The following is a 13,686-nucleotide window of genomic DNA, read 5'->3' on the forward strand; positions in this document are numbered from 1 at the left end:
CGGGGAGCTCCTGCGAGCCGGCGAAGTCGGCATGTGGCGGCTGGCGAGGGTTGCGGCGGAGGCGCGACGGCAAGGAGACGGGGCGAGCGGGCGGCGCGCGGGCCTGGAGGGCCGGCCGCGGGCTCTTCGGGAAGCGGCCTATGGCGGCGGCAGCAAGATGCGTGGCGCCCTCTGGTTGGCCACGGGCGGCGGGGGGGTTCGTCCGGCTCGGGCCGGACGTGTCCGGCGGCAGCGGAGGGTGGAGCTAGGGTTTCGGGACCCGAATTTTGAGGGGGTGCACCTATTTACGGCTAGGAGGAGGTAGGAGTGTCCAAATGGAGTGTAGTTTTCGCCCACACGATCGTGATCCGACAACGGAGGACATGGGAGTGATTTAGCTGGGTTATTGGGCCGTTTTGGAGGGGTGTTGGGCTGCAACACACAAGAGGCCTTTCTGTTTACCCGGTTAACCGTTGGAGTATCAAACGGACTCCAAATTGCACGAAATTTGACAGGCGGTCTACCGGTGGTGTACCAAGGCCACATGGCACATCTCGGTCCATTCCGAGAATGTTTAACACCCGCTCATGAAAAGAGACAAACGGGGTAAGCCGGTGCACGTAGGAGTGTCGGATTGCAAAACGGACAACGGGGAAAATGCTCGGATACAAGAGACGAACACGTATGCAAATGAGATGCACATGATGACATGATATGGATTGCATGAAATGAACAAAATGCAAAACGAAGACAAAACCCAACCACGAAGGGAAATCTCATAACTTAAAGCCGAAAATGGCAGAGTCAGAGTTACAAATATGGCAAGTTACATCCGGGGTGTTACAACACTCCACCACTATGAAAGGATCTCGTCCCGAGATCTAAGACTGAAAGAACTCCGGATATTCGGAACAGTGGTGGTCCTCGCGTCCCCATGTGGCTTGTCGGTCGGAATGGTGTGACCACTTCACTTTTAGGAATTTGATAGACTTGTTGCGAGTCTTGCGCTCGATTTCTTCAAGAATAGCAACAGGATGCTCATGATAAGACATGTCTTCTTGGAGATCAATCTCTTCGAAGTTGATGGTGCGCTCAGGTGTCTTGAAGAACTTGCGAAGTTGTGACACGTGAAACACGTCGTGCACGTTTGGGAAGTTGGACGGAAGTTCAAGTTGATAGGCGAGATCGCCTCTTTTGCCAATGATCTTGAAAGGACCCACGTATCTAGGGGCAAGCTTCCCTTTGATACCAAAACGACGAGTGCCTTTCATTGGAGAGACGCGGAGGTAGACATGGTCTTCGATCTCGAAAGCCAAGTCACGGTGCTTGCTATCATAGTAACTCTTCTAGCGCGATTGCGCGGCTTTGAGATTTTCATGGATGACTTTACACATTTCTTCAGCCTCTGTGATCAAGGCATTACTAAGAAGTTGGGGTTCACCAGTCTCTGACCAATTAAGAGGAGTACGACACTTTATGCCATAGAGAATCTTGAATGGGGCCTTGCCCGAACTCGCTTGGAAACTGTTGTTGTAGGATAACTCGGCATATGGAAGACAATCTTCCCACTTCATACCGAAGGAAATGACACAAGCCCTGAGCATATCTTCAAGGATTTGATTGAATCACTCGACTTGGCCACAACTTTGAGGATGGAAGGCTATGCTGAAGCAAATGTTGGTGCCCATGGCCTTCTGGAAGGAGTCCCAGAACTTAGAAGTGAAGATGCTTCCACGATCTGAAGATATCAATTGTGAAATGCCATGCAAGGAGACAATCCTGGTGGTGCATAGCTCTGCCAGCTGAGCTGCTGTGATAGATTCTTTGATTGGAAGGAAATGAGCCACTTTAGTAAGCTTGTCAATGACAACGAAGATAGCATCATTTCCACGCTTGGACTTGGGAAATCCAGTTACGAAGTCTATCTCAATATGATCAAACTTCCATTCTGGAATAGCAAGAGGTTGGAGGAGACCAGCTAGGCGTTGGTGTTCTGCTTTCACCCTTCTGCAGACATCACATTCATTTACGAATTGAGCAATTTCTCGCTTCATTCGAGTCCACCAATACGAATGCTTGAGGTCATGGTACATCTTCGTACTACCAGGATGAATGGATAGAAGGGAATTGTGTGCCTCGTTCATAATGACTTTCCATAGATCACCTTTAGGAAGCACAATTCGATCCTCGAAGAATAGAGTGTCTTTGTCATCAAGGCGATAGCACTTGTATTTGGGTTGGCTCTTGGCAATCCCATTTTTCACCTTCTTCACCATGGCATCAAGAAGTTGTGCCTCATGAATTTGATGTTCCAAAGTAGGAGAGACCTGGAGGTTGGCAAGAAAGCATTAAGGAACAACTTGGAGATTCAGTTTGCGGAAAGCTTCACAAAGGTCCGGTTGGAAGGGCTTGAGAATTAAGCTATTGCAGTAAGCCTTCCTGCTCAAAGCATCTACAATGACATTGGCCTTGCCTGTAGTATATTCAATACTCGGATTGTATTCTTGAATCATTTTGACTCAACGAGTCCGCCTGAGGTTGAGGTTGGGTTGAGTAAAGATGTACTTGAGGATCTTGTGATCAATGAAGATGTCCACTTTCCTTCCCAACAAGAGATGTCTCCACGTTAATAGAGGATGGATAACTGCCGCCAAGTCGAGGTCATGAGTGAGGTAGTTCTTTTTGTTGGGCTTCAACTAGCGAGAGGTATAAACCACAACTTTCTTCTCTTGCATTAACACAGCACCGAGACCTTGGAGGGAGGCATCACAGAAACCTTCAAAAGGCTTGGGTTCACCAGGAGGAGTCAAGACATGAGCTGTGACTAACTTCTCTTTGAGGGCATTGAAAGCAACGTCACACTCAGGAGTCCATACATACTTGACGTGCTTCTGGAAGAGGTTGGAAAGAGGCTTTGCAATCTTAGAGAAATTCTCAACGAATCTTCGACAATAGCTTGCAAGCCCAAGAAAACAGCGGATCTGCTTGACATTCTGAGGCGGTTCCCAATTCACAATTGTAGACACCTTATCAGGATTAACTGCGATGCCCTTGGCGGAGATGATACGACCAAGGTAGAGAACCTCATCAAGCCAAAACTCACACTTGGAAAACTTCGCATAGAATTTATGCTCTCTGAGTTTGTCGAGTACCAACCTCAAATGCTTGGCATGATCCTCCTTATTCTTGGAAAACACCAAAATATCATCAAGATACACCACGGCGAAATCATCTGTGTAAGGGTTGAAGATGAATTTCATCATGCGAGAGAACGTTGGAGGGGCATTGACAAGGCCGAAAGACATGACAGTATATTCATAAGAACCATAGCTTGTCCTGAATGTTGTCTTGGGAATATCCTGTTCACGAATGTGAATCTGATGATAACCCATACGGAGGTCAAGCTTGGAGAATACTTGGGCACCTTTAAGTTGCTCGAAAAGCTCATTGATGATGGGAAGTGAGTACTTGTTCTTTATTGTTTTCTTGTTCAATGGACGGTAGTCGATGCAGAGTCGTTCCGTTCCATCCTTCTTGTTGACAAAAAGAACACCATAACCCCATGGAGAAGAACTCGGTCTGATCAGACCCATACGCTCTTGTTCATCGAGTTGCTTCTTCAACTCCTTTAGCTCTTCTAGTCCAAGCTTGTAAGGATGTTTGCAAACAGGTTCCATGCCAGGCTCAAGATCGATAATGAATTCAACTAGCAGGTGAGGAGGCATTCCTGGGAGCCCTTCTGGAAAGACGTCTTGATATTAACAAATGACTGGAATCTGAGAGATGGCATTCAACTCGCCCTTCTCATTGAGAGAAAACAGTCGAATGGTATCATCCCGAGCGGCATAGATGATCACATCCTCAGATGAATGTGTCAATTGAATCTTCCTACCAGCACAATCAAGCTGAGCCTTGTGCTTAGAAAGCCAGTCCATGCCAAGAATTAGATCAATATCTGAATCACCAAGAACAATAGGAGAAGATAGAAATTTATAGTCGCCCATCTTGATAACGGAATTCCGAATGAATACTCAAGAAGTCATTTGTTTAGCCGGAGAAACAATAGACAAAGGTCTCGGAAACACTTGACTAACCAAATCATGCATAGCCACAAAAAGGTGTTGAAATGAAAGAATGCGATGCACCAATATCAAATAAGACTTTTGCAGGAATATCATTAACAGGAAGGTTACCCATGATCACTTCTGAAGAGTCCTATGCCTGAGCTGCGTTCATCATGTTGACCTTAGCATGCTTGGTATTATGCTTGACCACTGCATTGCTGGCAGATCTCACAGGAGGAGGAGGCGGAAGGCGCCGTTGTTTGAAGCACTTCTCTGCATAGTGCCCTTTCTGCTGACACTTGTTGCAAGTAACCTCTGAGAGCGGATGATGATAAGGAGCACTTGACCTTGGAGTATGAGACTGAGCTTTGTTCTGATAGCCTGGGTTGGGTGGGTGGGAAGATCCACTGCCACCTTTGCTCTTCTGCTGGTAGGGCTAACAAAACGGACAAGGAGGTGGCAAACAGAACTTCTGTTGCTTAGCTGCCACTTGTGATGAAGAAGAAGATTGAACTGTGTCCCTGACTCTCTTCTTAGATGCCTCGCACTTGAGCTGAGCAGCTTCCTGCTTTAGTGCCATGTTGTAGAATTCATCATACTTAGTCGACTCAAGAAGCACGAGAGCTAATTGCAGATCTTCTCTGAGGCCACCTCTAAATTGATAAATCATGCTCTTTTCATCAGGGACGTCTTGTTTAGCGAAGCGAGCGAGTTTCTGAAACTGGATATTGTATTGATACACGGACATGCTGCCTTGCTTGAGATTGCGGAACTCCTCACGCTTACTCTCAGCAACACTTTGTGGAATGTGATGAGCTTTGAAGTCTCCATGGAAATCATCCCAGGTAATCACACGACCTCCTCTGGAATCTCTGTATTGTTGATACCACTCAGCAGCTTGGTCTTTGAGTTGAAACGAAGCAAACTTGACAAAGTCCTTAGGCCTGACATTGCTACACTCAAAATGTTTGCAGATATCCACGAGCCAGTCGTCGGCGTCTGTGGCCTCGACACGGTTGTTGAAGGACTTAGGCTGGTTTGCGAGGAACTAGTTGAGGATAGCAAACTGAGGCTGATTGTTGCCTTGGTCTTGATTTCCTTGGTTGCCTTGCCCTTGGTTGCTGATAAGCGCATTTCATATACATTATTTGATGCTCAAATATACCATTAATTGAGATATATCCAACAGTTATTGCTATGAATTGTTGAATATTCGAATGATAATCATAAAAGAGAATGTTGACTAGTGAATTGTTTATTTTACAGAAAAGTGTGCAAAGGCACTATAAACTTCAAGATTCGATCGATTGCCAAATGCAATGAGACTTGGGGCTGGAACGAGAGAACGAGGGACCTGAGCGAGAAGAAAAGAAGTATCCAGGGTCAAGGTAATGTTGGAGGATCATCTTGAGAAGAAAGAAAGGAAGCAGGAGGGCCAAAGTGAAAAAAATCCCTAGACGCCCTGATTCCCAAAATCGGGCCTGGCATATCTCCATCTCTCTCCCCCAATCCCCTTATTCTCCACCCTCCGGCCGCCATCGCGGCCAGGCCGTCATGGCGGCGTGCCAACCATCCATCCACCACTCCATCACCCACTCCATCTCCACCACCTGCCGCTGCCAGCGTCGCATCACCACCTCGAACCACCGCGCCATCCATCAACATATCCATCTTCCTCCGCCTCCTTCTCCACCTCCGGCCACCACCACGACCAGGCCGGCGTGGTGGTGCACCTCCCATCCATCAGCGCCGCAAGTCACCACCATCTCCGTCCGTCTCCACCAGCGCCATCCTCCCAGCCAGCCAGCAGCATCGTCCATCATTCTCTGCCGCCGCCGCGCTACTCCATCAACCTCTGCTGCTCCCTCTCCTTGACGCCCAGCTGCCGCTCCTTCTTCCCAAACCTTGCCGCTGATCATTCTTCTCTTCTCCATCTACTGCAGCTTCCTCTGCTTCCCTTGCTCTGCTTCTTCCTTTTCCTCACTGCAGCTCCACCTTCTCCCAATTCCTCTCACATCTTTGCTGCTGCTTCCTCAAATCCTGTTGCTGCTCCTTTCTCCTTAATTCCCTCCATCTCTGAACCAAAACTATTGTTCTTCTCTAAAGTTTGAACTGTCTAGTGCTATTGTTGCTGTTTCACAAACCTGAGCTTCTCTCCCTCTATCACTCTTTTGTAATTTCTAAAAATTGTAATGTACACTTTGAGTATTGTTCGGTATACATGATTTGTTCCTCTTCTATGTTTTAGTTACTACAGTGTATGTGAAATTGTGAGTGGTTGAGCTGCTCATTGTCGAGTCAGACTTGTACTATCATATATATGTTTTGAGTCATACGTATCTTTGTGATTGTGGTTAATTCTAGTAACCGTGGTGTTGCATATTCGTGATTGTGGTTAATTCTCTAAATTTCTGTAAACATTGAGCAGTGTATGTGTTGTACTGTTCAGATCAGACTAGTTCTTGGAATTGCTATTTGTTCAGTATTGTACTTGTAAGGTATAGTTCATGTTATGTGTGATCAGTGCTAGCTTTGTCCCTGTGACATCTATGTTTGTGATATGAATCATCTATCTCCTGTCATATAACTCTGTTCTTTCCGTGTATCTTATAATTGCTAGTTTTGTATACATAAATGTGATCTTGTCTTGTTAATCCCATTTGTTTAGGATGTTTGCCTGCAGTTTCTATTTTCTCAAATAAAAAATTAATACCAAAAAGACCGAGTAAAATCTGAATCTCCCTGTGCTCTTTGCATTTTCTTTGTCGTCGACTTTGGTTAGTTTAGGTCTATATTTCCTCACAATCATCATCTGAATTATGTCACCTAGCTTTAGCCGAGCATCGTTGCTGTCGCCTAGTCCCTGTGGAGAACACGACACTCGTAGTTTGGGCGTAAAACCCCACTGTACTCACAATAGATCAATTTGGCGACGTTGCCGGGGACTAGCGTCAAGCGATTATGTTGGCTATAGACTAGGCTTATTATAGTTCCGTGTTTAATTCGTCGTGTATTTCATTATCTGTGTTTCTTTTATATTTTTTCCTTGATATTGCTTCGGCTTATTAGGATACTAACCTTCTGACTAGTGTTTACTGTTTATGAGTGTGCGTAGGAAATCTGAACTAACTGCAAGTTGTTCTATAGTTACACTTGGTTAAGATGGCATTGCTTCGTGATCTTTGGATGCCCAAAAGTCAATCTTATATCACAGGACTGGTTTGGCCAACTATTGAAGTAGAGAACTACGAGCTGAAACCTAGTCTTTTTGCTTTGGTTCAATAATGTCAGTTTGGAGGACGGCCTACTGAGGATCCCTATGAGCACTTACACCGAGTCATGGAGTATTCAGATACAGTCAAGTACCACAGAGTTCCTCAAGACGCAATCATGTGCAGGTTGTTCACATTCTCTCTCTGTGATGATGCTCGTGCTTGGTACCAATCCTTGCCATCAAGGTCATACAATTGGATTGAGATATCACAAGCATTCTTGGATAAATATTTCCCACTACACAAGAAGTCCGCGATTCGAGATGATATCTTCAACTTTGTTCAGCGTGAAGGTGAGAGTTTGTATGATGCTTGGGAGAGGTACAAAGCCTTGTTCAGGAGATGTCCTAATCATGGGCTCGAGAGATGGTTAGAGCTGCAGATATTCTATAGAGGATTGACTTTGGACACTCGCGCTTACATTGACATGGCAGCGGGTGGAGCTATTACAAACAAGACACTTGATGATGCTTTTCTGTTGATTGAGAGCATAGCTTTCCACCAACTTCAGTGGTATAATAAGAAGCCCATGTCTTATTCATTAGTTTGCTTGCAACAAATCACTACACCTCAGCCATCAATTCTTACACAAAAGCCTGAACCTCTATCTCAGTGTGACAAGATTGAGTTTACATGGATTATCTTTGATGATGATGACACCATTCTAGTTGACACACACGCTACAGATCATATGGATACTAGTGTTGGAGGTTCAGTTTTGCATTGTGATGATTCTTCCATGGATGAGCCTGAGTTGCAGTTAGTTGCTTTTGATATTGAGGAGTCACCTTCGGTTAGTATAGATCATGTGCTGCCTGAACCAGACATGGAGAAGTTCACCTTTGATGATTTTAGCCACATCGATTCTTCAACGCTTGAGCCTGAGATGGAAATCTTCATTGTTGATTATGTTGAGGTCACTTCAGATGTCAAGGAGCAAAGCTCTACTATTTCACCTGTCGATACGAGCCAGGTGGAAGTTTCTACTACCATGCCTTCCATGGTATCTTCAGTTGAGGTAGTCATAAAACTTCTCCAAGGCCATCTCAGGTATTATCTCAGCTTTCTGGATAAGTTATGTCATATTGCTGATATTGCCTATGCACCATGTGACTTGTTGTTGATACATGTTCCTGATTTGCTCAATAGATATACTTATATGATAGGGTACTCAATCGATGACTTAAAGGGCATTCTCTCTATCACTTGTATTGGCTTGGTTGTTGAGTGTTCTTTCAAGTTGATGCTTGTGCACCATTTACTGCGAGTTGACCGAGTTCGAGATGACATTCCCTGGGATCTTGGTGGATTCACGACATGGTGATGAGGAGAAGCAATGGGCATAGGCGAAGAAGAGTGAAGCTGGAGCAGGCATGGGGATAGACAAGCAAAAAGAGAAGAGCTAAAGTTTAGAGAGTGTTGAGCGAGTGCAACTTCCTATATAAACCCCGTGAGCTGTTTCATGTCCCCAATCTGAATATATCATCCATTGATACATGCTGAAATCAATTTCTATTTGGGTTGCTTGAGCCATTTCTTAAACGTTGTCCCACTGAATTTTACCTTTGACATATGGTGCTTGATGTGAATATGTACACTGATTTGTGGATGCCTTGTAAACTAGTGATCTACATACTGCTTGCTTTGCTGAAATTAGTGAAAGTTATTAGTTTTGAGTGCTCAAATCCCTAGTACCCTAGAAAACTTCATCATTTTCTGCATTTACTTTGATACACCTAGATCATCAATTGTTAGATGCTGATTTTGTGCCAAGTGTGTTCCCCTTCAGAGCAATCATTCACCACTATGGACTAGCATACTATGTTCCTTGGATCGGTAGTATGTGAACCAGACCTGGATGAGTGATGATTCTTGTTTCCTTTTTGTATTCATTTGTGAAAAAGTAATAATGAATAAATAAGTCTGACTACCTAGAGTAGCATGTCATGTTCCCTGGATCGGTGGCATGTGAAATTGGGTTAGCTTGGCCAGTAATTACTAATAAAAATGTAATTGTCGAACCAGGTGTATACCATGTTCTTGGGATCGGTGGTATGTTCCTTTGAGGAGACAAACAAAAAAACTAATAATTGGTCGAGCCAGGTGTATACCATGTTCTCGGGATTGGTGGTATGTTCCTTTGGTGAGACCGATAAAATATTATCATTACTTCCTTCAAATTCAATAAGTGCTTCAACCATAATGTTATGTTCCTAGTATTAAATTTCTTTTTTTGGGACCATGCTCTCTTTAGGAACCCTTTGGTGCAATCAGCATTTGAACTTGTTGATCCAATTGTATCTTTGTAGAAGTTTAAAATGATTGAGTTTACTAGTGTCCTATTGCTCTGTAGCACTCTTAACCATTGATTTTCACTAGCTAAGTCCAAAGCATGCATTGTTTAGAGATATACTTCACTTGACATTCTCTATCAGTTCACTGTTCATATTCTTGCTCTTGTCATATGCCTTTGCTTGAGGATAAGCAAAGATTTAAGTGTGGGGGAACTTGATAAGCGCATTTCATATACATTATTTTATGCTCAAATATACCATTAATTGAGATATACCCATCCATTCTTGCTACGAATTGTTGAATATTCTAATGATAATCATAAAAGAGAATGTTGACTAGTGAATTGTTTATTTTGCAGAAAAGTGCACAAAGGCACTATAAACTTCAAGATTCGATCGATTGCCAAATGCAATGAGACTTGGGGGTGGAACGAGAGAACAAGGGACTTGAGCGAGAAGAAAAGAAGTGTCCATGGTAAAGTTAATGTTGGAGGATCATCTTGAGAAGAAAGAAAGGAAGCAGGAGGGCCAAGGTGGAAAAATGGCAGATCATAGGAGGAGGTCAAAATCCCTAGACGCCCTGATTCCCAAAATCGGGCCTAGCATATCTCCATCTCTCTCCCTCAATCCACTTCTTCTCCACCCTCCGGCCGCCGCCGCGGCTAGGCCATCGTGGCGGCGTGCCATCCATCCAGCCACCACTCCATCATCCACTCCATCTCCACCACCCGCCGCTGCCAGCGTCGCAGCACCACCTCGAACCACCGCGCCATCCATCAACATCTCCATCTTCCTCCGGCCACCGCTTCGGCCAGGCCGGCGTGGTGGTGCACCTCCCATCCATCAGTGCCGCAAGTCACCACCATCTCCGTCCATCTCCACCAGCGCCATCATCCCAGCCAGCCAGCAGCACCGTCCATCATTCTCTGCCGCCGCCGCTCTAATCCATCAACCTCTGCTGCTCCCTCTCCTTGACGCCCAGCTGCCGCTCCTCCTTCCCAAACCTTGCCGCTGATCCTTCTACTCTTCTCCATCTCCTATTGCTTCCTCTGCTTCCCTTGCTCTGCTTCTTCCTCTGCCTCATTGTAGCCCCACATTCTACCAATTCCTCTCACATCTTTGCTGCTGCTCCTTCCTCCTTAATTCCCTCCTTCTCTGAACCAAAACTATTGTTCTTCTCTAAAGTTTGAACGTCTACTGCTATTGTTCCTGTTTCACAAACCTGAGCTTCTCTCCTTCTCTCACTCTTTGTAATTTCTGAAAACTGTAATGTAAACTTTGCGTATTGTTCGGTATAGATGATTCGTGCCTCCTCTATGTTTTAGTTACTACAGTGTATGTGAAATTGTGAGTGGTTGAGCTGCTCATTGTCGAGTCAGACTTGTACTGTCATATATATGTTTTGAGTCATGCGTATCTTTGTGATTGTGGTTAATTCTAGTAACCGTGGTGTTGCGTATTCGTGATTGTGGTTAATTCTCTAAATTTCTGTAAACATTGAGCAGTGTATGTGTTGTAATGTTCAGATCAGACTAGTTCTTGGAATTGCTATTTGTTCAGTATTGTACTTGTAAGATATAGTGCATGTTATGTGTGATCAGTGCTAGCTTTGTCCCTGTGACATATATGTTTGTGATATGAATCATCTATCTCCTGTCATATAACTCTGTGTCCTTCCGTGTATCTTATACTTGCTAGTTTTGTATACATAAATGTGATATTTGTCGGATTTCGGGTTCCGGCAGACCCTTGAGGTTCGAACACTGGGGTGCATGCGGAGATTTCGCCTCCTACCTACTTGCACCCCTCCGCCATGCTAGGATCCAAAACTAAGGAAAGAACAACACAAGAGACACAGGGTTTATACTGGTTCGGGCCACCGTTGTGGTGTAATACCCTACTCCAGTGTCTGGTGTGGTGGATTGCCTCTTGGGCTGATGATGATGAACAATACAAGGAAGAACAGCCTCGCGAGGGTCTGTTCTTGGCTGGGGGGATGAACTACTGAGAAGAGTTCAGTCACCATTTCCTCTCTATCTCTTCCTCTCTCTCTCTCACTTCCGACCTCTTTTTGCTATGTGGGTGGCTGGTCCTATTTATAGAGGCCCTGGCCCTCTTCCCAAATATCGAGCGGGAAGGGAGCCAACAATGGCGGGCTAATTTGAAGGGGGACAGCAAGTATCAGCTATCCTGACAAAAGTAGTCTTCGCCTGCGCAAAGCTCTGGTGATGACGCCGTCTTGGGCTCCACGGTGACCTCCGTCTCGTAGTCCTCCTGGTCTTGGTCTCGTTGCACCGAAATGGCAACCTTTGCCTGATGCCTCGGTACTCCACGGCTGCGCTTGCCCCCTTTGCACCAAAGAGGAAGGGAGGACGCTGCGTGGGCTGGCACCCGCCTGGCGCCCTGAGTCGTCATGTCTTGCGTCACGGGCACCTCGTGAGGTACCCCGCCTTGATCTCTCCGCCTCCTCGTGAGCCAGCCTGACGAGGCCGTGCCTGAGGAAGCTCCGCGCCGTCCGCCCCGCGAGTCTTGGCCCCTCACGAGGGTCTTGGGTTTGTGTTGGTGAAGACGGGCCATGCTGGGCCCCCCCTTGAGCCACGCCGCAGGCCGCAGGCAGGCAAGTCTGGGGACCCCCGTTCCCAGAACGCCGACAGTAGCCCCCAGGCCCAAGGCGCGCCCGGACTTGGCCATGCAGGGAGGCGGAAGGCCAAGAACGAAGCGCCATGGGCCCTAACAGCCTGCGGCCTTGGGCGCCGCGTGGCAGTTGACTGGACGTGGGCGCCTTAGCAACCGCGCGAGTTGATAAAGGAGTGGCATCCGCCTAGGCCCTGCTTCTTGCTTTCCTCGATTGCGGCTCAGATCCCCTTTCTTGCGCCTCTCCTTCCTTCCTCCGAAATTTCCAGACGTGCTCTGACCGTGCGACCTAGGGAGCCATGGCGCCTCGCCAGCCCCCGGCCGCAGCTTGGTACTCGTCTGCCCTGGACTCACCGAATGTGTTGGAGACGAGCCTTGCCCGGTTGCGCCGGATGGCGATGGCGTGGGGCATCAACGGGGCGAAGGTGTTCAAGGCCGGCTCCGCCACCCCTAAGGGTCAAAGGAGCACCTTCCATCCGCTCTTCGTAAGTTCCATTGTTGCTGGCCTGGTGCCTCCCTTCTCCGAGTTCTTCTTCTCTGTCCTCCGCCATTACAAGCTACAGGCTCTGCATCTCCATCCCAACTCCGTCCTTCTCCTGGCAATCTTTGCTTATTATTGCGAGACCCACACTGGGGTGCAGCCCTCAGTGGCCTTACTGCGCCACTACTTCTACCTCCAGACCTCTCGTGGTACTGCTTCCGCGTGCGCGAGCTTCATCACGTACGGCGGCGCCATTGCCATCTCGAACCCTGGGAAGAGGATTGAGGGCTTCAGGAGCAAGTGGATCTTGGTGGATGCTGGGCGCATCCACCCTCGGCTGATCCTGCCCACGGAGCAGCCCACGAGCTCCAGCGACTGGGGTCGAGCGGAGCTCGCGGATCCCCGCGCAAAGATGGTGTTGGAGAAGATGGACGCGGATCTGAGGCCGACCAACATGGCAGCGGCGAAGCTAACCAGCGCGTCGCTGCTGAGGGAGTTCCTGGAGCACCAGCTGGCTCCGCTTCGGCAGTACTCACTTCCAATGTGGAGGCCCCGTCTGAGCCCCGCGGCCTTGGCCGACGGAGACCTGGCTGCGGTTCTCCAGTCTCTGGTCGGGGGAAACGTGGCGAGGCTGGAGGGCGCTCCTACGCCCTTGTTCCTCCGCAACGACTAGGAGCGGGTGGTGAAGTCCATGCCCGTCTTCAACAGGGATGGGCCCGTGCCCATGGAAACTCCCAAGGAGCCGGTGGACATGCCCTTCGGCGACTCCAGTGAAGAGGAGGAAGGAGGGGAGCGGGGAAAAGGGCCTGACTCCGAGGCAACTAACGGAGAGTCGAGGGCTCCCCTCCCTCGGCGCAGGTCCTGCGTTCTCCGCCTCTCTCCGAGCGATGACAATGAGGATGACGACGAAGACGACGACGAGGACAACGACGAGCAGGACGGCGGGAGCTCTCCCCCAATCC

General features: G+C 47.5%; 1 non-coding gene across 1 annotated transcript; it reads right to left on the reverse strand.

The window, feature by feature from the left end:
* Window positions 1-7,571: 7,571 nt before the first annotated feature.
* On the reverse strand, window positions 7,572-7,675 carry LOC119273815. The gene has a single exon (XR_005134997.1). It is a non-coding gene; the product is annotated as a small nucleolar RNA R71 (small nucleolar RNA).
* Between the last annotated feature and the right edge of the window lie 6,011 nt (window positions 7,676-13,686).

The sequence above is a fragment of the Triticum dicoccoides genome, chromosome 3A (assembly GCF_002162155.2).
Source record: "Triticum dicoccoides isolate Atlit2015 ecotype Zavitan chromosome 3A, WEW_v2.0, whole genome shotgun sequence".
NCBI classification, from domain to species: domain Eukaryota; kingdom Viridiplantae; phylum Streptophyta; class Magnoliopsida; order Poales; family Poaceae; genus Triticum; species Triticum dicoccoides.